Genomic DNA, 26,450 nt, shown 5'->3' with positions numbered 1-26,450 from the left:
ACTTTGCTATGTGGTTTGGAGCCCTCTATGTAAATGTCTTATATAGCAGCTGAGGGCTACAGCATAAATGTTACCACAAATAACACGGGAGCTGCATGTGCGTTGCCTTTTATGACCTGGTCTTAAAAATTACACAGTGTAACTTCTGTCACATTCTACTGCTTGAGAAGGTTGTAAGTACATTCACACACAATGGCAGGAGACATAGATACTGCCTTTCAATAATAGGATTATTACTGAAAATATAGCATTTACAGCAAATTTTTAAAAGTGCTACATTTCCGAAGTAGAATTACTTTAGATATTGCAACCACATGCTTTGGAAAACTGTCAGAATTAGTAAAATATTTAAAACTAATATGAAATCTCAGATCACAAAATTCAACCTCCCATATTTACATATGAGAAAGCCAATGACCAGAGAAGCAAAATTATACATCTTCGAACCAAAAAAGTAGAAGATAGACAGACAGACTGGTAGAGCAAAGACTAAACCAAATCTAATATTTTAAGAGCTATATGTTATTTAGATCTCACAGATGACATTCTTAAAAACATTATTTCTAACAGTTGAGTTGATTGCGGTCAGGAAACTGACCACATGGCACCATGGTGATGGCCTTCCTTCCACCAGACACAGCTCAGCCAGCTTCCCTGAAAAGAGATACCACCAAGGTACCTATCTGTTATTGTAAGAGATCTCTGATGTAGATGTTTTTTAGCAACTATAGATACTCTAGCACTTCAGTTTTATCTGGGCCACCAGCAAAAGTGGAGCATTAAGGAGTGGATATACTGTGCTGAGAAAACAACGGTCCTAAACCTGAAATTAAAAAAAAAAAGATAAAATAGTTCAGTCACAGTCGTGTTCGAATCTTTGTGACCTCATGAACCACAGCATTGCCAGGCCTCCCTGTCCATCACCAACTCCCGGAGTCCACCCAAACCCATGTCCATTGAGTCAGGGATGCCATCCAACCATCTCATCCTCTGTCGTCCCCTTTTCCTCCTGCCCTCAATCTTTTCCAGCATCAGGGTCTTTTCAAATAAGTCAGCTCTTCACATGAGGTGGCCAAAGTATTGGAGTTTCAGCTTCAACATCAGTCCTTCCAATGAACACCCAGGACTGATCTCCTTTAGGATGGACTGGCTGGATCTCCTTGCAGTCCAAGGGACTCTCAAGAGTCTTCTCCAACACCACAGTTCAAAAGCATCAATTCTTCTACACTCAGCTTTCTTTATAGTCTAACTCTCACCTCCATACATGACCACTGGAAAAACCATAGCCTTGATTAGAGGGACCTTTGTTGGCAAAGCAACGTCTCTGCTTTTCAATGTGCTGTCTAGGTTGGTCATAACTTTCTTTCCAAGGAGTAAGTGTCTTTTAATTTCATGGCTGCAGTCACCATCTGCAGTGATTTTGGAGCCCCCAAAAATAAAGTCAACCACCATTTCCACTGTTTCTCCACCTATTTGCCATGAAGTGATAGGACCGGATGCCATGATCTTAGTTTATAAACAGTGGTATTCAAGATGTGTACAGGGCCACCACTCAAGTTTTTATCATAAAGTCATCAGAACATGCCTGTGGGGAAACTGTCTGTGGTTGAAGAACCATCCAAAGCATTAGAGGAAAAGCATGTGGCATGACATAGGGCCAGTGCCTGCTCCTACCTGTCAGGTTGGAAGACCTTGTAAGTCAAGGGAATGTGAGTAGAATACATTGAAGAGTCTTACTGAGGTCATGGAGGAATAATCAGCTCTGCATTAAATGTTGTTGTTGACTTGCCTAATGCATCTTGAAAAGCAAGATCTGAAATGTTCAAACTGTTTCCAAGTAGTTTAGCTATATATCAGAACAAGGCTTCAAAACATAGAAATACAAAAATATCCAACACAAGCAAGGCAAAATATAATAACTGGGACCCAGTAAGAAATTACCAGGCATAGAAAAATATGATGTATAATAAGAAAAGGCAAACAGTTAAAACTAGCAGGGATGGGCACTAAAACAAGTATTAGATTACACTCCATGTATTTTAAGATGTAAGTAGAGCCATGTAAGATGTCAAAAAAAATCCAAATGGAAATTCTTGACATGAAAACAATAATGCCTGAGATGAAAAATACACTGAGATAAAAAACAGTATTGCAGAAGAAAAGATTAGTAAATGAAGTAAAAGCAATGAGTAGTGTTTGTTATTATTATGTTTGTCTCACTTCTGAAAATTAAAACTAGGAATATTAAGTGTTTATAGAACCCACTAGAAGAAATGAGTCTAGTTTCTAAAACATCATACAGAGTAAAGTTAAACAGATAAGGAAAGTTAAAACTTATAAGAAAAACCTACAGTACACACACACACACACACACACACACACACACACACACACACTCTCTCTCTCTCTCTCTCTCTCTCTCTCTCACACACACACACACAGGGTAAATACATATTGTTAAGCCACTGCAATATCATGGTTTATTAATTTCAAAAGTTACCAGCTTTATAACATGGCAATACTATTTGTAACATTCTTAGAAATTAACATTTTTCTAAAAACTATATCTGAAATTGTGCAATTTTCTCTGCAAAAAATTAAATCATGGAATATATTTTATATTAAACTTATGATTCTGAATAACTAGTCAGTTAGTTATAAAAGCTACCAGAACCTATATTGGATATAATGCATATTAGTAAAGGAAAGGTGTTATTCTAATTCTGTATAAATTTAAAATTCTTACTAACTAGAAATAAAGGCAGATATTTGGTAGAATACTTAAAACGTACTAAAAGGAACACCTAATTCTGGCATCAAACTGTGATCTTGTACAAATTGCTCTTCTTTTTTCATCTCCTTAAACACATTTTTGATCTGGACAAAAAGGAGATAGTATATATTCATGTATCAGTAAACAAGAAAGGGATTCTATGCTAATAGCCATGTAGCTCAAATACAACCAAAGTTGTGAACATTGAGAAGATGGTAACCAGTAATAATGTTCATTTATTCATTCAATCTACTTGATTTGTTTGATTTTATGGATGAAAAGTATGTATTAGGTACTGTGACGTTTTCTGAGAAGCAATAAACTGGAAGATCACTTCTGTCCCTAAGTAACTGTTAAATCAGTTACAGATAATTACAACAGTGTGCATGTATGCACAGGGTGGGATGGGAGGGAGCGTCCTGCCTAGGCAAGTATTTCTATCCTGGAATCAGAGTAGAGTTCAGAGAAAAGAGAACACTCAACTTCAGTGTGAAGTAGGAGGAGGAGGAGATTTTCTGAAATGTTAGCATAGGCAACTTAGGTCAAAGATATAAAATGTGATCATATTGTGTTGAGGAATAGAAAACTGTTTATCGCTAAAGCTTATGGATGAAATGGCAATGGGAGCTAAGTATAGATCATAGTGGGCATTTGTAGTCACCTCGAGTTTAGGGGAAAATGTAAACCTTTTCTTTGTAACCCATAATCCTGTTGTCTGTGTCTGTCATTTATATTGTTGTGACATCTATACTTTTCACAAATTCTATTTATACTGTGACCCACTAAAATCCATAGGTCATGATGAGCAGAGTGATGATTTATGTTTTAGTCTCTGGTAAAGGAATATATCTGCAGAGTAGTCCATACTCCATACTTTATTAAAATACCATTAACATACAGATTACAGCTCTTAATATTAGGGAACAAAATAATCAACAAAATAGGTATCTGCATTCTCATAGCCATATACATACATACATATATATATAATGTATATATACATACACACATATAAAATTGTGGCCAACTTGTTCTTTAAATTCCAAAGTAATGCAAATCATGAATCAGGAAAATTAACATAAGGCTTCTCTGCTATTCATCATCTTCCTTACATACCCAGACATCCTAAGCATTTAATACCTTTTGTATGTCCATATTTTTCTCTTTAGGTGCACCTTTTTTTCTTTTTAATATTACAGATGTGTAAAGTTTTATTTCATGGATATAGTATAGTTTGTTTAATTTTTATTTTTGCTATTAGAAACAAGGATACCATGAATTTCTTTATGCACATATATGTGAACATCTATATAAAATTTTGAATAAAATAATAACTTAGAGTATTAATGGCAATGTGTTGCATTTTACTAGTGATTCCACTGGTCATTGGGACTTTTCTTGTCCTTATAAAAATGATTATTTCTTCAGTCTTAATTAGGTGCATTCATGCATGCTTGCTAAGTTGCTTCAGTCGTGTTTGACTCTTTGCCACCCTGTGGACTGAAGCCTGTCAGGTCCCTCTGTCCATGGGATTCTCCAGGCAAGAATACAGGAGTGGGTTGCCACCCCCTGCTCCAGGGGATCTTCCTGATCCAAGGATCGAACTCAGGTCTCTTAAGTCTTCTGCATTGCCACCTGGAAAGCCTGTCTTCAATCTTAATCAAGTCTAAAAAATGTTTCCTTTGAGCAGATGTGTGAACAATGCTATGAATAATTTTAGAAATGTTGCCATGATGTTCACCACTTTGTGTTTCTATTCACCTGGACTCTAAGTCAACTTGTTACTGATGCCTCCTTTTGTGTCAAATAAATCACTGTATTTATATGTCATCTAGAAATATCAAGAAACATAGTGTTCTTTGAAATACCTTTTGTTACTAAATGATGTTTCTTATTTTGAAGATTGGATCAATAAAATACTGCTCAAAATTTGAGGTAGATGTTCTTGGAAGATTCAGGCCATAGCAAAGTGTCACTAAATACTACTAAAATGAACTGCATCAACTTCTAAGAATTTGAAAGTTTTTCTCCAGTAAGTAAAATCGGCATAAAATACTCTCATTATTAGTATTCAAGGTCAAATAACAACTGTACTGAAGTTTTATCTTTTATATAGATTTATAAGCACAAAGCTCCCAATACGAATTTTTTCTTCTAACTGCCTCAACATTCCATAGAGTTAAGAGGATACACTGATATCAATTATTAAAGTACATATAATTGTGTTCAATTTTTCACTATAATTATAGTAAGCTTAACAGTTTAAAATTCCACAGCAATAAATGGAAAGTTTAATTACCATGATATTTAAAATTGAACACATTGCTTCTTCCAATGTGATTATTAAATTTATCAGAGTATTTTTCCTATAACATATCTATTTGCCTAAGCCCATCCCTGCAGAGTAGGAGAACCCAGGGTTCAATCCCTGGGTCAAGAAGATCTCCTGGAGAAGGAAATGGCAATCCACTCCAGTATTCTTGCCTGGTAAATCCCAAAGACGGAGAATCCTGTCAGGCTACAGTGTAGGGGTTGCAAAGAGTCAGACACAATTGAGCAACTTCACTTTCACAGTAATATTTTAAAAGTATTAAAAAAAGAATACGGGCTTCCCAGGTGGTGCTAGTGGTAAAGAACCAACCTGCCAATGCAGGAGACATAAGAGAATGTGGGTTTGATCCCTGGGTTGGGAAGATTCTTTGGAGAGCTGAATACCAACCCACAACAGGATTCTTGCCTGCAGAATCCCATGGAGAGGGGGTACAGTCTATAGGGTTGCAAAGAGTCGGACACGACTGAAGTGACTGAGCATGCAATACTATAGATGCATTCCTTTTACTTCACTTCACTTCAGTCACTCAGTTGTGTCCGACTCCTTGCGAACCCATGAACCACAGCACGCCAGGCCTCCCTGTCCATCACCAACTCCCAGAGTTCATTCAAACCCATGTCCATAGAGTCGGTGATGCCATCCAACCATCTCATCCTTTGTTGTCCCCTTCTCCTCCTGCCCTCAACTTTCCCAGCATCAGGGTCTTTTCAAATGAGTCAGTTCTTCACATGAGGTGGCCAAAGTATTGGAGTTTCAGCATCAACATCAGTCCCTCCAATGAAAACCCAGGACTGATCTCCTTTAGGATGGACTGGCTGGATCTCCTTGCAGTCCAAGGGACTCTCAAGAGTCTTCTCCAACACAATTCAAAAGCATCAATTCTTCTATACTCAGCTTTCTTTATAGTCCAACTTTCACATCCATACATGACTACAGGAAAAACCACAGCCTTGACTAGACAGACCTTTGTTGGCAAAGTAATGTCTCTGGTCCTTAATATGCGGTCCAGGTTGGTCATAACTTTCCTTCCAAGGAGCAAGCATTTTTTAACCTCATGGCTGCAATCACCATCAGCAGTGATTTTGGAGCCCCAAAATATAAAGTCTGACACTGTTCCCACTGTCTCCCCATCTATTTCCCATGAAGTGATGGGACCCAATGCCATTATCTTAGTTTTCTGAATGTTAAGCTTTAAGCCAACTTTTTCACTCTCCTCTTTCACTTTCATCAAGAGGCTCTTTAGTTCTTCTTCACTTTCTGCCATAAGGGTGGTATCCTCTGTATATCAAGGTTATTGACATTTCTCCCGGCAATCTTGATTCCAGCTTGTGCTTCATCCAGCCCAGCATTTCTCATGATGTATTCTGCATATAAGTTAAATAAGCAGCGTGACAATATACAGCCTTGATGTACTCCTTTTCCTATTTGAAACCAGTCTGTTGTTCCATGTCCAGTTCTGTTGTTTCCTGACCTGCATACAGGTTTCTCAAGAGGCAGGTCAGGTGGTCTGGTATTCCCATCTCTTTCAGAGTTTTCCACAGTTCATTGTGATCCACAGTCAAAGTCTTTGGCATAGTCAATAAAGCAGAAATAGGTGTTTTTCTAGAACTCTCTTGCTTTTTTGATGATCCAGCGGATGTTGGCAATTTGATCTCTGGTTTTTCTGTCTTTTCTAAAACCAACTTGAACAGCTGGAAGTTCATGGTTGACGTATTGCTGAAGTCTGGCTTGGAGAATTTTGAGCATTGCTTTACTAGCGTGTGAGATGAGTGCAATTGTGTGGTAGCTTGAGCATTCTTTGGCATTACCTTTCTTTGGGATTGGAATGAAAACTGACCATTTCCAGTCCTGTTGCCACTGCTGAGTTTTCCAAATTTGCAGACATACTGACGGCATCACTTTCACAGCATCATCTTTTAGGATTTGAAATAGCTCAACTGGAAGTCCATCACATCCACTAGCTTTGTTCGTAGTGATGCTTCCTAAGGCCCACCTGACTTCACATTCCAGGATGTCTGGCTCTAGGTGAGTGATCACACCTTTATGATTATCTGGGTCATGAAGATCTTTTTTTGTACAGTTCTTCTGTGTATTCTTGCCACCTCTTCTTAATATCTTCTGCTTCTGTTAGGTCCATACCATTTCTGTCCTTCATTGAGTCCATCTTTGCATGAAATGTTCCCTTGGTATCTTTAATTTCCTTGAAGAGATCTCTAGTCTTTCCCATTCTGTTGTTTTCCTCTATTTCTTTGCATTGATCACTGAGGAAGGCTTTCTTATCTCTCCTTACTATTCTTTGGAACTCTGCATTCAAACGGGAATATCTTTCCTTTTCTCCTTTGCTTTTCACTTCTCTTCTTTTCACAGCTATTTGTAAGGCCTCCTCAGACAGCCATTTTGCTTTTTTGCATTTCTTTTTCTTGGGGATGATCTTGCTCCCTGTCTCCTGTACAGTGTCATGAACCTCCGTCCATAGTTCCTCAGGCACTCTGTCTATCAGATCTAGTCCCTTAAATCTATTTCTCACTTCCACTGTATAGTCATAAGGGATTTTATTTAGGTCATACCTGAATGGTCTGGTGGTTTCCCCTACTTTCTTCAATTTAAGTCTGAATTTGGCAATACGGAGTTCATGATCTGAGCCACAGTCAGCTCCCCATCTTGTTTTTGCTGACTGTATAGAGCTTCTCCATCTTTGGCTGCAAAGGATATAATCAATCCGATTTCGGTGTTGACCATCTGGTGACGTCCATGTGCAGAGTCTTCTCTTGTGTTGTTGGAAGAGGGTGTTTGCTATGACCAGTGTGTTCTCTTGGCAGAATTCTGTTAGCCTTTGCCCTGCTTCATTCTTTACTCCACGGCCAAATTTGCCTGTTACTCCAGGTGTTTCTTGACTTCCTACTTTTGCTTACCTTTCACTTACTACCTTTTGACTTTGAATTACATGATTTAAAAATGTATAAACTTTTCTGAATGCTTAATCTATTCAAACTCATATTCTGAAAAATGTTTTTGGAGATAAGTATGTGGAATACTATTTTTTAAAATAAAATTTGAATAATTTTTATTGAATATTGCATTTTAACCTGGAGCATACAAACTTAAAGTGGTATATTCATGCTCATAAATGTATTTTTATATAAAGATTACACTCCATTTAGTTGTTACAAAATACTGACTATATTCCTCATGTTGTACAGTATATCCTTGGGTCTTACACCCAATAGTTTGTACATCCTGTTTTCCAATTCCTTTATTAGCTACCCTCAGTGGTAACTGCTAGTTTCTTCTCTTTATGTGTGAGTCCGCCTCTTTTTTTCTTTTATTCACTGGTTTATTGTATTTTTTAGATTCCACACATAAGTGATATATGGTATTTGTCTGACTTATTTAACTTGGCATAACACATTCTGAGTCTATTTCATGTTGCTACAAATATTTGCATATATTTGCTCCCATTCTGAGGGTTGTCTTGTTTTGTTTAGGGTTTCCTTTGCTGAATAAAATCTTTTAACTAGGTACGATTTTATTATTTTTGTTTTTATTTTCATTACTCTAGGAGGTGGGTCCAGAGAGACTTTGCTGCAGTTTATGTCAGTTTCTCCCTGTGTTTTCTTCCAAGACTTTTATAGTGTCCAGCTTTACATTTAGGCCTTTAGTCTATTTTGAGTCTATTTTTTTTGTATGATGTTATGGAGTGTTCTAATTTCATTTTTTTATATGTAGCTGTCCAATTTTCCCAGAACCACTTATGGAAGAATCTGTGTTTCCTCCATTATATATTCTTGCCTTCTCCGGCAGAGATTAGATGACCACTGGTGTATGGGTTTATTGCTAGACTTTCTATTCTCTTCCTTTAATCTGTATTTCTGCTTTTGTGCCAGTACTATATTGTTTCTTCATTTTGCTTACTGAAGTAAGTAGTCAAAAATTATTTAAATAATTGCAGTGTATATGGGAGAAAAAAGGGGTAACATGGGTAATAATCCCAGAACTAATACAAACTGATAAATGGGAAAATAACTCAATACAAAAAAAAAAGTTAGCTAAGCATTCACAGATGAGCAAGTATCAAACTAATAAATGCCTAAAACATTCAAACTCACAGTTAGCCAAAGAATGACTATTTGATGATGACACATTACTTACGGGACACATCACTCAGCACCCATCAGAAAGGCAAAAGTGAATGAGTTATAACATCTACTGCTCTCAGGGATTGAAGGAGAAGGGAATACTCACTTATAGCAGAGGGTAATGTAAAATGCGATAGCCATCTTGGATGTTATCTGGCAATATTAAATTAAGAATACTAAGGATTATTACCTGTAATTAAGAAATTAAAAACCCATGACTCAGAAAAACATGTAGTATGCAGGGACATTTATGTAAGGATGTTTGCTCATAAGAGAACAAAGACAAATGTATAATCAGTAAAATATATAAATCAAAGTACATCCATGCCATGGAATACCATGTATCCATTGTAAACTAGATTGATAGGTACAGTTTTTTACTTCCAGTTCATAAAAGAAAGTTGATATTTGCATATATATTTGTGAGGTATTATTTTTGTAAAGAAAAAGCAAAAAAGTCAGCCCTAAAATCAGGTAAGTGAACCTATTATAATAATATAAATATCAATTATAAAAGTTTTTATATAATTCCATGGGCTTAAATAAAATTACATTATTCTAAAACTGAATTGCCAACATGGACTACTTTTGGAGATATAATGATGGAAAATGAAACAAACTGAAATTAAAAATATGCATCTCATAAGAAATTTATATAAAATTATGCATTGACATTTATAATGGCCTCTCAAAGTAAAAGGAACAAAAGCAATGAGTATCTGTTCATTTAAAGGCCAGAGAGTTCTAGAAACACATCATCTACCCTTCTGATGTGATTCACAAACATTAAAATATTTAGGGAAATACCAGAAAAGCAGAAAAAATTTTACTAAATTGATAAAAGTAAAATTTCTTCAATTAATTTTGAGATCATTGTGTTTTTCCTGTTTCTGAATAAGAGAGCTAAACCATATTTAAAATTTGTAAAAGGTATTATCTTTTATAGTTTTTGCCCTTTCAAAAGATTACTTGTTTCTAATTACATCTAAACATATTCACATTTGCCTTAAAATAGTCACTTATTGCAGCAACTGAGTTAACATGCAAAAATTGTTATGCTAATAAGTGATTTGATTTAGACATTTTTTACTAATATGCATCCAAACATTAGCAAATGAAGTTTAAATACTGGATATCACCATATATGTTACAGTACATTGGGGGAAAATATCACTTTCATATTTGCATCAGTGCTTTGAATAATAATAGATGTTTGGTTCAAATCTACTTTTAGTTTCACAAGTTTTTTAAAAGAGAAGTCTTTTCTTTCTTTAATTCTATACACTTGGATTAACAGAAGTAATCTAATGCATGTTAGCCTAATGAAAGAGAAGTACTGAAACAAATCACATTTATTTCAGTTCACCTGATCACTGGTTCACTCATTTGTAAAAATCTAATGAGACAGTTCTGGAATGAAAGGGAGAAACACAGAAACTCTGAAAGATTTGTGGGAAAATCTGAATAAATCTGAGACAGTAAAATAGAGTTTAAGGAAGCCGATACTTCCTGTGAGAAAAGTTTATAACAACTAATTTTACTGAATCTGGTGCACATTACTTCATAAAACTGACTTGCGCTCTCAATCAATTTGACTGAATATGTTGAACCATGCTTCATTGTTATCAAAAATTAGAAATGGTTACCTTGAGTCACTTATCCACAGAAAGTAGAATTATGTAGAATTCAATTATACTTTATTAATTGAAACATAGATTTTAATCAATTATCCATCCACCTGGAAACAGATCATTTGGTTAACCTCAAATAACGTTACTGTCTTTTTAACCTCCTGGAAATTTTAAGTAGGTGAAAAATATACAAGTAAAGGAAAAAACCACAATCAGATAATTCCCTGCCAATTTCAGGAATTCTTTGTTATTTGAATTTATCTGAGATTTTGAGTCTAATCCAGTTTTGCAGCACTACTATGACAATACCTGGGATTCCCTTGTGGCTCAGATGGTAAAGAATCTGCCTGCAACACAGAAGACCTGGGTTGAATCCTTGGCTCAGAAAGATCCCTGGAGAAATGAACAGCTACCCACTCTAGTATTCTTGTCTGGAGAATTCCATGGAGAGAGGAGCCTGGCAGGCTATAGTCCATGGGCTTGCAAAAGAGTTTGACATGACTCAGCAACTAACACACAGGACAATATTTAGTTGTTTTTGCAATTATATATATATATGTATACATCTATATATATACACACTTGTGTATATAGCACACACAAACACACTCTTCAGTTCTGGTGTCTGTTTAGTTGCTCAGTCATGTCCGACTCTTTGTCACCCCATGGACCATAGCCTGCCAGGCCCCTCTGCCATGGAATTCTCCAGGCAAGAATACTGGAGTGAGTTGCCGTTTCCTTCTTCAGGGGTTCTTCACAACATAGGGATTGAGCCCAGGTCTCCTGCATTCCAGGCAGATTCTTTACCATCTGAGCCACCAGGGAAGCCCTGGTAAATACTGTTCTAGTAAATACCAATACATGAATTTAGGTCACTCCAAATAGTAGTAAAATGTGGTTTTGTGTAAATTGGAAACAGACATACACACACACATACATTTAACAAACCAGTAACAAATATGGAAGAATTGAGTTGAAAATCTGATAATGTAAAACCATCTAAAAATATCTTTTTTTCACATTATCAGTGCTAAGTCTGTGTAGAAATGCAGCAGAATGATGCTTTAGAAAATTCTAGAAACATGTTTTAAGCCAGAAAAACATTCCTCCAGAACTTGTTGTTGTTCAATTGCTCATTTTGTACAACTTTGCAACCTCATGGACTGCAGCATGCCAGGCTTCCCAGTCCATCACCATCTCCCAGAGCTTGCTCAATTTCATGTCCACTGAGGCAGTGATGCCATCCAACCATCTCATCCTCTGCCATCCCCTTCTCCTCCTGCCTTCAGTCACTCCCTATGTCAGGGTCTTTTCCAAAGTCAGCTCTTCACATCAGATGCCCAAAGTATTGGAACTTCAGCCTCAGCATCAGTCCTTTCAATGAACACTCAGGACTGACTTCCTTTAGGATTGACTGGTTTGATCTCCTTGTAGTCCAAGGGACTCTCAAGAGTCTTCTCCAACACCACAGTTTGAAGGCATCAATTCTTCAGTGCTCATCAATTCTTCTTTATGGTCCAACTCTCACATCCATACATGACTACTGGGAAAACCATTGTTTTGACTAGACAGACCTTTGTTGGCCAAGTAATGTGTCTGCTTTTTAATATGCTGCCCAGGTTTGTCGTAGTTTTTCTTCCAAGGAGCAAGCCTCTTTTAATTTCATGGCTGCAATCACCATCTATAGTGATTTTGGAGCCCAAGAAAATAAAGTCTGTTATTGTTTCTGTTGTTTCCCTATCTATTTGCCATGAATAGGGACCGGATGCCATCATCTTAGTTTTATGAATGTTGAGTTTTAAGCCAACTTTTTCACTCTCCTCTTTCACTTTCATCAAGAGGCTCTTTACCTCCTCGCTTTCTGCCATAAGGGTGGTGTCATCTGCATATCTGACGTTATTGATATTTCTCCCTGCAATTTTGATTCCAGTTAGTGCTTCATCCAGCCCAGCATTTCACATGATGTACTCTGCACAGAAGTTAAATAAGCTGGGTGATAATATACAGCCTTGACATACTCCTTTCCCAATTTGGAACCTGTTGTTCCATGTCCAGTTCTGTTGTTTCTTGACCTGCATATGGGTTTCACAGGAGTCAGGGTAAGGTGGTCTGGTATTCCCATCTCTTTAAGAATTTTCCACAGTTTGTTGTGATCCACATAGTAAATGCTATTGCACAGTCAATGAAGCAGAAGTAGATGTTTTTTCTGCAATTCTCTTGCCTTTTCTATGATCCAGTCGATGTTGGCAGTTTGATCTCTGGTTCCTCTGCCTTTTCTAAATTCAGCTTAAACATCTATAAGCTCTCGATTCATGCTATTTTTAGCATTACTTTGGAGAATTTTGAGCATTACTTTACTAGCATGTGAAATGAGTGCAATTGTGTGGTAGTTTGAACATTCTTTGGCAATGCCCTTCTTTGGGACTGGGATGAAACCTGACCTTTTCGAGTCCTGTGGCCACTGCTGAGTTTGCCAAATTTGCTGGCAATTGAGTGCAGCACTTTCACAGCATCATCTTTTAGGATATGAAATAGCTCAACTGGAATTCCATCACCTCCACTAGCTTTGTAGTGATTCTTCCTCAGGCCCACTTGACTTTGCACTCCAAGATGTCTGGCTATAGATGAGTGATCACACTATTGTGGTTATCTGGGTCGTTCCAGATCCCTTTAAAACAAAATTCATAATACACAACTCTATACATTTTGGGTTCTGTTTAATCCTTGAAACAAGAGTGTATGTACATACCTTTATCTGACATGTATCTTTAAGTAAAAATAAAATGTTTATAGTTTATTTTAGGAGCTTCATATGAATCTTAAATATGGTGATTTCACAATGATTTTAGCCACCCCCCTCTTCATGGACATTTATATTTCCAGGTTTTATTTGTTCCTACGAACACAGCTGAAATAAAAATTCTCACTTTTGCATTTTCCTTCTTGGACTTCCACTTTTATAGAATAGGTAGCCCAAAAAAAATCCTGATCCTAAAATATGAAGATTTTAAAGTGTAATTGCTATGATTAGCCTACTTGCCTATATTATATGGTATTTTCTATCTTTAATGGTAATGAAAGCCACTTTCTCCAAGATCCCCTTATCGTTAAATATTATTTTCCTTTAATATTACTCTTAATGTTAAAAGTGGCAACTTTGTTACATCTATCTCCATTAACTGTTCTGTTTGCTTGTGGTTTTTTGACCTACTCTTGAGCCCACTTTTCACAGTGAACCCATAAAGACTCTTCATTTCTCCACCCCATTCTCCCCATCCAGCTCCTTGGTGTTATCGTTAATAATCTTAGTACAGTTCATTAGATTTTTCCCCTAAAGTACTCACTCATGGCACTGCAGTGTGTATTTAAATAACCAAGCATGCTTTCATTAACATCTACTAAGATAAGTGCATTGTGTCAAAATTTATTTTTCCATTTTCTGGTTTTCAGCTGTATTCCTCTAGTGAATAATAAACTCTATGAAAGAATTTCCTGTCCTAAAATATTTTTCTTTTGCTCTAAAAAAAAAATTTTTGTGTGAGTATACTGTTTTCTGTTTTTCTCCATCCCACTGACTTCTACCAGGTAGAAGCTGTTGTTATCTAATGCTGTTTCTTCTATAAGTAACTTGTAAGTTACTGACAACTGTGGAATACTGTATGCTTGGAATTTAAGATATTCACTAGGCTAGTGAAGGCATTTTTTAATTAGTCTTGCCTGAATGTGATGAGATTTTTGAATCTTTCTTTGGATTAGATTCTTTCTCTGTCCTCTTTGATTTATGTAATCATTTCTTTTATATTATCTATTCCTTTTCTTTTTCTAAAACACATATTATTTTTTATATTCTATCCCTGGTAGCTGTTCTACACCTTTCTTATTGTTTCCATTACATGCCTTCTCCATCTTGTCCTGTGGGTTCTGTGCTATTAATTTCACATGATCTGCCAAGCCAGTAACATTGTGCTGAATACTGATGACCTGGTTTTCCAAATGCTTTAATCAGTTCTCAAAATGTTAATACCATGATTTTAATAACTTAACTGGTGCTCCTCGAGGGCTCACATTATCATGTTGTTAAGGTTGTTGTGCGCCAGCTCCAGTGACTGTTTGAGCGTGAGCAACCTGATCTCTGGGTTCTGTCTGTTATTCCTTCTGTGGTTCCTTGTGCTCTCAAGCATACGAAGCTTTCAAAAAATTATCCCCTTTCACACTCTTGGTGATCAGATTAAATGGTCGGCCTGGATCGGACAAAGGGATACTCACCAGAAGGCACAGCTTTTTCTCTGCCTCTGACCAAGCAGAACACAATCTCTTAACTGCCCACTGTCTCTCCCTGAGCTGGCAGGTACAGCTTTTTCTCAAGCATCTCTGTGCTGAACCACTGCTGGTTACTGGGAGATCCTGTTCTAGTCCGCAACTCAGAGCCAAGTCCTGTGCTTCAGGGGATTCAAATGAAGCCTCCTGCCGCAAATGCTCTCTCTAGTTTTGATGTTAAAAATACTATCATCTTAACCCAGAGAAGACAACAGATAGAAAAAAAGGGGGGGTTTCCCTCAACAATCTCTCTCCCAGTAAAATTAACTCTTCAAATAAAATAATGAAAAATGATTATTCAGGAACACTATGTATACTAAATATTAAAATAAGTAATATTTTAGTCTGTTTTTCTTCAAAAAAATTATGTGCAAACTCCTGTTATCATCCTCTGAGGCTTCACATGTGGTCTGCTCATTTTGTTATCAACACCAGTTGGACTAGTGGTAGAGACAGGAAGGAAGAAGGAATGTAAGAATTGGTATATTTAGTCTTTATAATATTGCCCTGCAATTTTAGCTAAGTACTATTTCTAAGGGGGTATTTTCCTTTGTGGAGAAAATGATGCATGGTGGCAAGGGTTTTGCAAAAGGTGACAGACTCAATTACTTGTTGGTAAGATACAGTGTAGCTGTCTGTCCCCTTTACTCTTGTTTTCTATCTTATGAATGAATGCTACTTATGAAACATAAGTAAATCTAACATTAGTGGACTGATGCTGCTGACTACAGAGTAGGTTCTGGAACCTTTCAAATAAAAGGTGCTCATAACAAATTGACCCCTCCTCTTGTGTGTATTACATCACTCACAAGTATGGGCATCATTCAGGAAGCCGCCTTCATGAAGCACTGTCTGGACACTATTGTTTGGCAGTTAGCTTCAGCGGGGTTAGTCTCATAACTCACAAAGTTCTTAGACGTATAATGACAGTAAGATCAGTGTTTAGAAAAAAGTTAAATTCACAGTGTAAAATTGTGTGAGGACTATTAAGTAGGTTAACTATTGCTGCTGAAACAAATAGGCCTAAAATTATGCACAAAAATATTCAGTTTCTTGTTTACATATTAACCCAAGGAGCTGGCGAAAGAGGATTATCTGTTGCTCAGTGTGGTCAGTAAAGGATCCTGGTGATGGGCAGGGCTGCTCTCTTCAACATGTAGTTTCCAAAACTTCTCTGGGGGTTGCCTTCATTGACGGCAGGAGAGGGAAACGCACTGATGAACAGATATGGTGCATTTATACAGACCAGTTTGGAAGTGGCTCCCACCACTTTGACTCAAGTTCCATTGACTGAAAGGCAATCACATGGCCTCAGTTCAGTTCAGTCGCTCAGTCGTGTCCAACTCTTTGCGACCCCATGAATCGCAGCACGCCAGGCCTCCCTGTTCATCACCAACTCCCAGAGTTTACTCAAACCCATGTCCATCAAGCCATCCAACCACCTCATCCTCTGTCGTCCCCTTCTCCTCCTGCCCTCAATCTTTCCCAGCATCAGGGTCTTTTCCAATGAGTCAACTCTTTGCATGAGGTGGCCAAAGTACTGGAGTTTCAGCTTCAGCATCAGTCCTTTCAATGAACACCCAGGACTGATCTCCTTTAGGATGGACTGGTTGGATCTCCTTGCTGTCCAAGGGACTCTCAAGAGTCTTCTCCAACACAATAGTTCAAAAGCATCAATTCTTCAGCACTCAGCTTTCTTCACAGTCCAACTCTCACATCCATACATGACCACTGGGAAAATCATAGCCTTGACTAGATGGACCTTTGTTGGCAAAGTAATGTCTCTGCTTTTTAATATGCTATCTAGGTTGGTCATAACTTTCCTTCCAAGGAGTAAGCGTCTTTTAATTTCATGGCTGCAGTCACCATCTGAAGTGATTTTGGAGCTCAAAAAATAAAGTCTGACACTGTTTCCACTGTTTCCCCATCTATTTCCCATGAACTGATGGGACCAGATGCCATGATCTTAGTTTTCTGAATGTTAAGCTTTAAGCCAACTTTCTCACTCTCCTCTTTCACTTTCATCAAGAGGCTTTTTAGTTCATCTTCACTTTCCACCCATGGCCTACCTGACTGCAAAGGAGGTTGAGGCTAGGAAATATAGTCCAGCTTTAGGCCTAGGAAAAAGTTAAGTCTCTGCTTCATTGGCTTAGGTTAATCATTATACAAATGTCAGCTTAAAATACTGTAAATATAATTTAATATTAAGAATTATCCATACTTATCCAGAAGCAAGGATGGAATCAGTACTTTTATTTTTTTCTACTCCTATAAAGCACACTTCTAAAATGCTCTACATGGGCTCCCAGCTCATAGTAAATGGAACATTTTTTCTTGAGAGGAATATTATAGCTCAGTCCAGCTTTTTGTGGAAAAAAAATATTGAGAAAAAGATATATCTGGAGGTTATCTAAATTTCTGAATTTTTTCTTCTAATATACTTTAATAGCCGCACTTTGATTCTGCTTGGTAAAGTTTACACTACCAATTTGCCACTGCACATAGTTCTGTGGGAGTGGCATCAGTGTACCTGCTCCAAAGCCATGCCCCAACTAAATGTTTGCCTGTGCACCAACCAAGCTAATCAAACTATAGCCCTGGGCATTAAAGTCTTACACGGACTAAAACAAGGACAGAATGTCACGAACAACTAACTATTTAATTATGATGTCAATGTCCTGAAAAGCAGCGCTATGTTTTATAGCTGAGATTGATGATCTCACTTGGTTTTTTTCCAACCCAAAGCCTAGTTTTTAGACTTCCTTTGATATAGTGAACAGTATGCATCCAATTATATATTTCACTTTTGTATTGATTTTTGCTTAAATTAGATTCAGAATCTTTTGCTCCTTTCTGAGGAAACTAACTCAAACACCATGTAAATCCCCCCTAGCTAGGCCATCCAGAGAAAATATAAGGCATTAGATCCACATTTGCAGTTAAAATGTATACCACTTCAGCAACTATGATCAACTGGTCTTTTTGGCAAATACTTAAAAAATAATTTAATAACTAGGATTGTGGTAGCAGGTATCATCCAAGCAGGCCAAAAAAAATTTTGTAAAACTTAGTAGGGAGGAAAACTTTGCCTGTCTGTACAGGAACATGCCACATTTCTGGCAGTTCTCCTGTATGACTCTCAAACATCCATTCCATGTAAGGTTTAAGAACTAGAAACTGCATTTTCAGGATTCAAAAGCTACCAGGTTCATGGCTGCAGCTTCTACCCAGAAGGAGAGATCAATAAGTGCTGTTGACTACCTGTCTACTTTTTCTACAGAGACATTATTTTTATGACCTTGAGGGCATATTATAAAATTTAACTTTTCAGACCAAGAGACATCAATTGATAATTAAAATTCTCATGCTGCAGCTATTTTTAATTTTATGGCTTAAAAATACTTCATTGGCATGTACCCTGAGGCTTCTTGCAATGGGTTTATCTTTACAAATAATTAATAATCAGAATTAAAAGCAATATTTTAATTTGTAAGCAATTTAACTGTCCAACTTTTAAGTCTATCTGATCTTATTCTTGTCAGACAGTCTAAGAAAAGCAGATAAAACAGATGAGTATAATCAATGTTAACCTAAAAGGGCCTAAGAAGAATTAAATTGTCAACAATTTTCAAAATTATCTTAAAAGAACTGGATACTATCAATTTATTCTGTAGCCAGCCTATCAACTATTTGTTTTGAATATATGTTTTATAGCAAAGGCCTAAGACAATATATCTGTATGTCAATCTCAGGTATCACAATGTTAATATGGTAAACTCAAGAACCATTCATATAACACGTATTACAGTCAGACTGCCATAAGCTTTGACTCCACAGTTAACAACAATTGATACCCAAGAAAAAGGTTTTAAGTATTATGACCAAATAACAAACCTAGGAGCTTCAACTTGTGGTATACCCATTCAAATTTGGATTATTATTGCTATTTCCATTCTGGAGGTAACTCAGAGATTTTCTTTTTCTACCTCTCTTCCTCTCCCTCACCATCTATCTTGTCCTGTATCTAGCTCTTCACCTGTGAAATCAGTATAATTTGATGCTAACATTTGTAAATCTGCAACATTTGGATTTTTCTTAACACCTGACACAATGTACATTCCTTTCAGATAGCAATATGTGTGTATGTATATGTGGTTTTACACTGATATGAATATACTGATCTATCTTGATGGGCAACAACAAACCATAAAAACACACAAGGAAATCTCAAATATTTTGAGATATCTAAGATACTATATTGATACACTTACAGCTAAATTTAGTTTAGTGAATAATAGTTCAATCACAAATTGAAAGGTGGGAAATACCATAAACTGAAAAGTAACAGAATCAGAAAAATAAAGATCTTCAAAGTCTTCTTACTGTAACCCTTGGATTGAAAAATATGATAATTTTCATAATAGTGAGGAATCCATTGATCTCCAACTAGGCTGTAATTTCAGGTTAGCTCAGCCTCTTTACATAGACCTCTTTTTTAAGAGAGATTTGGAAAAGGAAGAAGTTGCAGTAATGATCAGGGAAATGAACAGAACATCATGGCCAGATATAGATTTGGTAAGACCTTGGCCTGGGTTATTAACAAATAGAGTCCAAAGATTGCATTAAGAAGAAATGGAGAATTTTCAGGATACTGAAACTTTAAGCCTGTACTGGAAGGGAAGAATGGAGATTTAAGCTACTTTCTAGAAGTGGACTTGGGCTTTTGAGACACTTTTGAGAGCATCTACAAGGAAGTTTTCTCTTGCTAACATGAATTACTTTTCCTATAAGCACATCGATGTATGTTTTGCCAAAGTATCTCATCCACTAGAAAGAGGATGAAGAAAAGAGGAAAAAAACTGTATTATGAAGTAATAATATTACTTCATTTCCCTGTCTATCAGATCCAAAGCATTTTGGTCATTACATATTTTCGTTTGGAATTTTCTATAACTTCCCTAAATAGTTAAAGTGAAAATTATTACTCTATTTCACTTTTAGAGCTAAGGTTGGTAAAAGCTTCCTACTGCTGAGTGTTCCAGGAAATTAATGATTCCTTTTGGTATCATTTTAAATTTTCCAGAGCTTTGTAAATAGGAAACAGTCTATCACTTCTGAATATTTAATCTGTTTCCTATCTAATTCCGAAACCTTGATTTCCCTTTTTCTTTAAGCCCCACACTGAAAGGACCAACAAATGCAGACATTTCTACTCTCAAATTTTATCCATCATCTTAATCTTATTCACTGCTAACCATTTTCCAGTGCTTCCTCTTTTATGCCATGGAATAGGTTATTGATGGTACTTTTATCAACACTGAGGTAAAAGGACAAGACTGTTCTCAGCTGAAGTGATAGGCCACCGGGGACAGGAGACATCTAGATCCATCAAATTGCCCTCAAAGGCTCAGGGGACTGATACCTTTGCATATAACCTGAGAAATTCTGCCCTGATCTAAGCTATCATTTTCAATTATGTATGTCAAGAGCCTTCTAAATGCTCTCCTGCCCCCTCTAATTCCCTTGGTCAGAAGAACTGAGGTTATCATTTGAATCATGCTTCAGTCTCTTCACTGCAGATCTAAAAAAGCCTCAAGTGGCTTTCTGTTATGGGTGGAATAAAATCCAAACTGCAAGACCCACTATAAGGTTTGTCTTCTGCCAACTCTCCCCGGCTTCTCATCTACACTGCTACATCCTTAGTTGCACCTCAGAAATCCCTTGGTTAATATTGGTTAGGCCCATTTTCAGCTGTTCTTTTCCTTAGAACATTCTACCCACAGCTTCACTACACTGTGTATTTCATATATTCAAGTGATGGTGTTGTTGTTGAGTCACTCGAAGTCATCTCCAACTCTTTGTTGGACTGCAGCACGCCAGGCTTCCCTGCCCTTCACTAGCTCCCAGAGTTTGCTCAAATTCAAGTGATGCCTCCTTAGAAAACCTTTAAACAGTCCAACCAAAATAGTAAACTTATTCTATTTATTTACTGTCTGATTTTTTTTTCTGGCATCCCACAGTTAAGTTGGGCTCTTTGAGAGCAGAGTTACTGTGATGAATTTACATCTGGAAAGAGAGCACCTGATTCATAGTAGGTGTTCAAAATTACATGCCAGTGGCTGCTGTCTGACTTGACTTGAGAAGCTTAAGTCTCCTTTAAGCTTCTTATTTATTTCCTTGAATTGGAACTAATTGCATTGCAAATCTATCATTATGTGGATCTGAGGATTAATTGACATATTTACATAAGATTATTTAGTGTTCTACAAAAGTCTAGACATATGCAACTAATATGCTGTGGTGGTATTCTGGAGACAGCTCCAAGGTTGCAACACCTACTCCATTTTCAGAAATCTTGTGAACTGGTTGACATCACATTGCAGCTTGAAGGTGTACATCATGGAAATCAGAAAATACTACAAATCAGGGCCATTTTGTCCTTAAAGATCTGGTTATTATTTGTCACTGAATTCAATCTGCATTAATAAATATTCCTCTTTAGCAATACTACAAATAATATAAACTGGTAGAAAAATTTCAAGTAACAACAGCTTTATGGATTAGGAACCAAAATAATATTAGTGACAACTTTAAATCATATTTTAATTTTGGACTTGTAATAACTAAATAATACACTTGTATCATCAAATCAGCTGTTTTAGGACATGTTCAAAAAAGGCAGCATTTTGTGTTCAGACACAGTCATTTCAAAGAAATGAAATTCTTTGAAATTTTATAAAATCTAAGATATGTCAAACCTTCTTAAAATCCTAAGATAGTGGTTCTGTTATTTCATTGGGCATTAGAAATACCAAGAGAGCTTTTAAGAATTTCAGTATCCATGAGTCAATGCCTATAACCAATTCAATTTGAATTTCTGATGTTGGAACCCAGATATCAGTGTCTTTTTATGCTCCCTAAATGATTCCAGTATGCAGACAAAGTTGAGATCCACTATCCTAAGGCATTGAGAGTCTTTAATGGGCAGCATGCCTAGTAGATATGGATTTAGTATGAATATATAGATGGAATATTTCTACTTAAACCTTATGCCAGTCAAGTTAAACTTTTGTAGATACATTATGTTATTGTCTCTGAAATGTGTTTGGTTGAAATCCAAGGAAGACAAATGAGCGCTTGTCTTAGAAATGGTTTAATTTGGCAGACACTACCACTTCCATAAACAAACTGTTCAACAAAATCAATTCTTAGAATCATTATAACTTTAAGAATAGGAATTAAAGAACTATGTGGCAGATGTTATATGTAGCTGCAGTAAACATAATGGAAACATTTGTACATTTCATTATAAATAGTACTTTTCTCCAGGTGCCGTTCCATAGTTTTAAATGTATACCATGGCAGATTGGCTTATCCATTCTTCTCTACTTTTGTCTCAACATATTCTAAGGTAAGAACGCATTGCTATTATCAGAAAATCTCTAGTAGTGTCAGTTAAAATGAATAGTGTCAATTGTTTTAATTAACAATTTGCCAAAATACTTCAGAAAAAATATGACCACTCCAAAATGTGGTCATAAAGACATCTCTCTCATTTTAATCTTGCTAGCTAGCTTTACCTATCTAGATTTAAGTAAAAACATTTCAAGCTACAGAGTAGTTACTGCTGTTGTTTTCTTATATTTAAGACTTACAGAATGAATTTGAAAACAAAATAAGAAACAGCTAAAATAGAAGAAACAGTTTCAAGAAATTTATCACAGTGTACTAGGTATAGAATGGAAATTCCTTCTGTATTATAGGAGTTTGGTATGTATTTTGAAATGTATAAATGGGGCCATTGGAGACTTGCAAATTAAAGATTTAACATCACTGCCAACTATTTGTTGCTCTGAAAGAGACAAAAGTTGAGCAGACAGAATTTTTTTTATTGTTAGACATTTTCTTTTTCTCCAACCAATGTATTTTTTTTTCCTTTTTTATGTGATATGGATTTAGAACAATGCTGCACTGTAAAATTGTATACATTGTAAAATGCTCCAATTTATGAAATTTAACTTGCTTTCAATTAGTTTCTTATGATTAAACATTTGCTTTAAAAAGCAATCCTCTTATTTGAATTATCATAACTATTTACAAATCCCTGTTTAAAGGAAATATCGGTAGTTTCCTATACAGTATATTGTTTTCTTTGTCACATGGGATTTTTTTATTGTTAAGGAAGGCTATTTGGAAATTTATTGGTTTATCCCAACATAAAAGAAAACCATGAAATTTTTAAGTGCTATGAAACGCCATTACACTGTGTATAGAGGATCAAAGTTGATGAATCATAAATAGTTTCCAGCATATTATACATCATGGAAATGATGAAAATTATAAGAGGTAAGCCCAGATAATCATTGTAGAAGACTGTGTAAAAGGGACTGGAAAAGGGAAACTAGTGTGTAGTCCCTTGACTCCTCTGTGAATCCACTTGCCGGGTCACCTGACACATAATCCAATCATTTCTCTGATGCACAGTCATACACAGAGCTTCTGTTGGATGATACCATCTGAATACCAGTCCAAGAGTAAACAAACGTTTATTCAAATATGCTGAGCCGTTTCACATTTATGAAGAACTGATTCTTTACATGAGCACACTAGGTTCTCCTTGAAAGCAGAATTAAAAATAAGTTTATTTTTATGAAATATTTCTTTCAGAAATGGAATATACATTTCATGTTTATCTAGGTAATTTTTACTTAAATTTTAAAAGTCGTTAATTATATCCATTTAAAAATTTTTATAATTTTTGAATATTTAAAGAATAGTAATGTTTTTGAAAAGCATTAGTAATTTTTAATATTTATACTTAATTTACATACTTTATAGAACTTCAAATTTTGTAATCTGAAATATATTCATATTCATAATCACTTACACCTAAATATTTTAAAGATTTTTTAATCATTTTTAAAGGACATGGCAGTAACTATTGCTAATAGAGTACAAATTAAGTAAATCTTGATTATAAAGTGACTTTTGTCAAAATAAAGGCAAGAGAACTATATTGTAATAATATATAACTTGAAAAATGTTAATTTTTTAATTATTAAAGTTGTAATTCTCATTTATATCCAAATACCATCCATGCATTAACAGAACAGCTTAGCACATACAATAACATTATATTTTCCTTGATTTGTTGCTAACTTTTTGATATTTAACAAAAAAATATAGTTATATATTCATTAAGTTCCTAGAATGGCTGTTACAAAATACCACAAGCTAGATGTGTAAAACAACAGAAATTTATTCTCACAGTTCTAGGGGCTAGAAGTCTGAAATCAAGATGTCAGCAGACTACGCTCCATCACAAGTGTCTAGGAGACAAGACTCTCCCTGGCCTCTTCTAACTTCTGGTAGCTCTAGTTGTTCCTTGACTTGCAAACAGCATAACTCCACTCATCACCCATTCTCATATGGTCATCTTCTATCTTTGTGTGTTTCCGTGTCTTTACATGAATTATCATAACTATTTACAAATCCCTGTTTAAAGGAAATATCGGTAGTTTCCTATACAGTATATTGTTTTCTTTGTCACATGGGATTTTTTTATTGTTAAGGAAGGCTATTTGGAAATTTATTGGTTTATCCCAACATAAAAGAAAACCATGAAATTTTTAAGTGCTATGAAACGCCATTACACTGTGTATAGAGGATCAAAGTTGATGAATCATAAATAGTTTCCAGCATATTATACATCATGGAAATGATGAAAATTATAAGAGGTAAGCCCAGATAATCATTGTAGAAGACTGTGTAAAAGGGACTGGAAAAGGGAAACTAGTGTGTAGTCCCTTGACTCCTCTGTGAATCCACTTGCCGGGTCACCTGACACATAATCCAATCATTTCTCTGATGCACAGTCATACACAGAGCTTCTGTTGGATGATACCATCTGAATACCAGTCCAAGAGTAAACAAACGTTTATTCAAATATGCTGAGCCGTTTCACATTTATGAAGAACTGATTCTTTACATGAGCACACTAGGTTCTCCTTGAATAGCAGAATTAAAAATAAGTTTATTTTTATGAAATATTTCTTTCAGAAATGGAAAATACATTTTATGTTTATCTAGGTAATTTTTACTTAAATTTTAAAAGTCGTTAATTATATCCATTTAAAAATTTTTATAATTTTTGAATATTTAAAGAATAGTAATGTTTTTGAAAAGCATTAGTAATTTTTAATATTTATACTTAATTTACATACTTTATAGAACTTCAAATTTTGTAATCTGAAATATATTCATATTCATAATCACTTGCACCTAAATTTTTAAAGATTTTTTAGTCATTTTTAAAGGACATGGCAGTAACTATTGCTAATAGAGTACAAATTAAGTAAATCTTGATTATAAAGTGACTTTTGTCAAAATAAAGGCAAGAGAACTATATTGTAATAATATATAACTTGAAAAATGTTAATTTTTTAATTATTAAAGTTGTAATTCTCATTTATATCCAAATACCATCCATGCATTAACAGAACAGCTTAGCACATACAATAACATTATATTTTCCTTGATTTGTTGCTAACTTTTTGATATTTAACAAAAAAATATAGTTATATATTCATTAAGTTCCTAGAATGGCTGTTACAAAATACCACAAGCTAGATGTGTAAAACAACAGAAATTTATTCTCACAGTTCTAGGGGCTAGAAGTCTGAAATCAAGATGTCAGCAGACTACGCTCCATCACAAGTGTCTAGGAGACAAGACTCTCCCTGGCCTCTTCTAACTTCTGGTAGCTCTAGTTGTTCCTTGACTTGCAAACAGCATAACTCCACTCATCACCCATTCTCATATGGTCATCTTCTATCTTTGTGTGTTTCCGTGTCTTTACATGGAAGTCTCCTTGTGTATGTGCTCAAAGACCCTATTTCCAAATAAAGTTCATAGGTACTACGGGTTAGGACTTTAATATGTCTATTTTGGGGAGCAGAAACAAAACCCATAGAAAAATATTTTTCAGCTTCTTATAAAGGCATAAAGCTTTCCAATTAATTAAATTATTAACAAAAGCAAAGTATAACATTTTAGGCATGTGATATGTTGGATTTCATTTATCTTCTTTTCCTTGGCCCCCAAAATATTTAGAATGGACTTTAATAATATTTATTGCATTCCATGGAGAAAGGCATGGCTACCCACTTCCGTATGATTTCCTGGAGAATTCCATGGACACAGGAGCCTGGCAGGCTGCAGTCCATGGTGTCACAAAGAGCCAGACACAACTGAGCGACTAA

At 35.7% G+C, this 26,450-nt stretch overlaps 2 long non-coding RNA genes across 2 annotated transcripts in view; one reads left to right on the top strand and one right to left on the bottom strand.

Moving 5' to 3' along the window:
• The window catches only part of LOC122452578, a 20,572-nt gene extending 15,233 nt beyond the window's left edge, over window positions 1–5,339 (bottom strand). Inside the window, exon 1 of the long non-coding RNA XR_006272755.1 lies at window positions 5,188–5,339. This is a non-coding gene — a long non-coding RNA (uncharacterized LOC122452578). The remainder of the gene's footprint in view (window positions 1–5,187) is intronic.
• LOC122452580 lies at window positions 5,188–26,450 on the top strand. Its single transcript, XR_006272756.1, has 3 exons — window positions 5,188–5,260; window positions 19,941–19,943; window positions 26,376–26,450. It is a non-coding gene; the product is annotated as an uncharacterized LOC122452580 (long non-coding RNA).

This window comes from Cervus canadensis, chromosome 1 (assembly GCF_019320065.1).
Source record: "Cervus canadensis isolate Bull #8, Minnesota chromosome 1, ASM1932006v1, whole genome shotgun sequence".
NCBI lineage: Eukaryota > Metazoa > Chordata > Mammalia > Artiodactyla > Cervidae > Cervus > Cervus canadensis.
The sequence above is the reverse complement of the archived record's forward strand: the minus strand, read 5'-3'. Positions and strand labels throughout refer to the sequence as shown.